Source organism: Orycteropus afer, unplaced genomic scaffold (genome assembly GCF_000298275.1).
Source record: "Orycteropus afer afer isolate SDZICR_OR568_19922 unplaced genomic scaffold, OryAfe1.0 scaffold00424, whole genome shotgun sequence".
Lineage (NCBI taxonomy): Eukaryota > Metazoa > Chordata > Mammalia > Tubulidentata > Orycteropodidae > Orycteropus > Orycteropus afer.
The window spans coordinates 2,440,941-2,443,806 of NW_006922011.1; positions in this window are offsets into that span (position 1 = coordinate 2,440,941).

A 2,866-nucleotide genomic window follows, 5' to 3' on the forward strand; every position below is an offset into this window, starting at 1 on the left:
TCAGTCTCTCTCCCAGCCCACCATCCCTCAGCCAACAGTCTCTCACAGTCTCTTTCCCAGCAGTGCTGGTCCCTCGGTGTCTCACTCAGCAATGCGTGTCTCTTGAGTCTCTTTCCCAGCAGCATGTGTCTCTTTCGGCAGCACGACTTCCTCCACCAGCAGTCAGAGAGAGTTCTGCCTCCAGGAGGCCTCCTTTTGAGCCTGGAAGGGCGGTCAAACTAGCCAATCACAGCATCAGAACTCTAAGTACGTGAGAGAGTGGGAACCTCCCAGAACATTGTATTGTGCCACGCCCAGCAGAAATAACCCAGGTGGGTGACTTTAAAATCAGGATCTCCTCAGTTGCTAATAGCAATTCCCACCTTGGAGTTTACGAAGACTTATGGGTAGAAAAGCCACACTAAGTAATTTACTACACTGCAACTAGTATTTGGCTATAATTCATGTACTAGTGTTTGTATTCTAATGGTTTACCAGTAACCATATCAGATTATTTTTAGAATAAAATGATGTACATTGAAATGTTTCTCATGTAGGTCAGTGAGATAATTTTCAAAAGTGATTGACATTTTAATGATTTTGAGTTATGTATAATTGTTTTCCACAGTTAGAGAATTTTCACCTGATCTTTAAAGTACAGATATTCAAAACTAAAGACTAATGTATATCAATTATTGTGTGTATACATATATATTTTAGATGTATACACTTAAACCAACTTTATTTAGAAACTTTTAATTGTGAAAACAGAAATTGGACTACCTTTTGTACTAATTACAATTCAAATTCTGGAATCTTTTTCAGAGCTCAATTATTTAAAAAATAGTATTTAAAGGGCTAACCAGAAGGCTGATGGTTCAAACTCACCAGCCACTCTTCAGAAAGAAGGTTGGGCAATCTACTTCCGTAGTGATACTTCCTCAGAAACCCGAGTAGGGGTTGCTGTGGGTCAGGTCTGACTCAAAGGCACATAATAACAACAACTATAACATTTAAGGGGTGAAAATAACTCCAGTAGCAAAAAATAATATGTCTCTCAACATTTTGTCTTTTAGACTCACTCAGTTTCTAATCTTATAGCACTAGAGAAAATATGGCCCTTTTTCCTGTGAGGAAAGCTCAGGTATGAAGAAAATTAATAGAATTTCCAAATCAATGTATAGGCTGTGTTAATCTTCTTCTTTTGCCTCTCAATCTCTTTCCAAGTGGACTACTAGAAAGTATAATTGAAAATGATACAGATTGCAAAAAATAGTGTATCCCAGGCTCCTTATGGGGGTGTTCAGACTCCTTATTGTCAGTAAGGAATGAATTAAACTGTGCCTGAGTTCTTTATACAGTGCCTGGCTATAACAAATATTCATTCAGTGAGCAAGGCTTGGACAAGGTTGGAGTCCACTATTGTTGTTATGTGCTGTGGAGTTGGACCCGACTCATAATGATCTTCCCCCTTGGGTTTCTGAGGCAGTATCTCTACAGAAGTAGATTCCCCACCCTGAGTTCCGAGGAGTGGCTGGTGGGTTTGAACCACCAGCCTTCTCGTTAGCAGTCAAGTGCCTTAAGCACTACGCTACAAGAGCTCCTTGTAGCACAGAAATTGTCCAAAATTTTTTATCTTTGTTTCTGCAGCTTCTTTCTCTTATCAAAAAGAGAGAAAAGGACTATCCATTTTACTAACAGAAGATGGCCCGAGTGTGAAACAAAATTAGCATGTATGTCTGTAATTGCTCAATCATTTCCCAAAAAAATCACTGCAAATGACTCCCTTTTTCTTCGCAGAAATAATTGTGTGCACCTGCATTCCAAAACACAAAAACTGGTTTTGCCTTTGTGCATAAAATATGAGGTGGTGCATTTAGGGATCATGCAACCACATATTTACATAATCAAATGGCAAACTGCAACTTATTTTAAGCTCAAGTATTCTTTGTTCTTCTTCACCCAACAATCATGTAAATGATGTCAAAACCACTAGTGTCTGTCTGACACTTGGGGGGTTAGGTTTAGTTTGTGTAACACTGTATCAGCAGCACATGGAAGAGCAATAGATATAAATGATTCTAGGACATTTTACTGACAATACTTCCTGTCTTCTGATACATGTCAAAGCCATTTTTAGAATTTTTTTCCACCTACTCACCTTGTGCACATTACAATTTGTGTTCCCTAGGGGGAAAAGAAGTATAAGGTTTCTTGCTGATGATCCAAGAAATGTGAATAAAGTTGTTGGCAGATGGTTCACACATTTCATTCTGAAATATCTTATAGTGACAAATAACAAAGTGTATATAATTAGCTCTATGCAGATGGCATGCCAAGTGTTGATATTCATCTCTGCAGACTTTTTACGAAGACTCTATTTTAAGAGTCAAGATTCCAAGACAGCTCATAAACACCCTGAAGAGGAACAAAGCAGAATTTTACCAGGAAGGACCAGGGCTATTAAATAAGCCTTTTATTGACTAAGTTTCCCATCTTAGACCCATGTACTCCATGAGGAGGAAACTCCATAGTGAGCTGTGTCTATACACAACCGATTGGACTGATTTGCTTGTCTTGATTAAATTAGCATCAGGAATTCACTAGGAAGCGTAGGGCCAGTGTTCACAGCCTAAACCACAGTGCTATTCTTTTTCTTCCTCCAACCAGCAAACACTACTCGCTCCTTCCCACTTCCCAGAGCCTTTCATATTATCCTGTATTATTTTCTCCTTGTTTGTGCTATTATTTGTGAGATAAGTGGTAAGGGAAGACCTTGTCCACCTGGTTCACTGCCATATTCTCAGCCTCAATTAGAGTATTTGGCATATGAAAGTTGTTGTTATTGTTTTGTGCTGTCAAGTCGGACCCAACTCATAGCGACCCC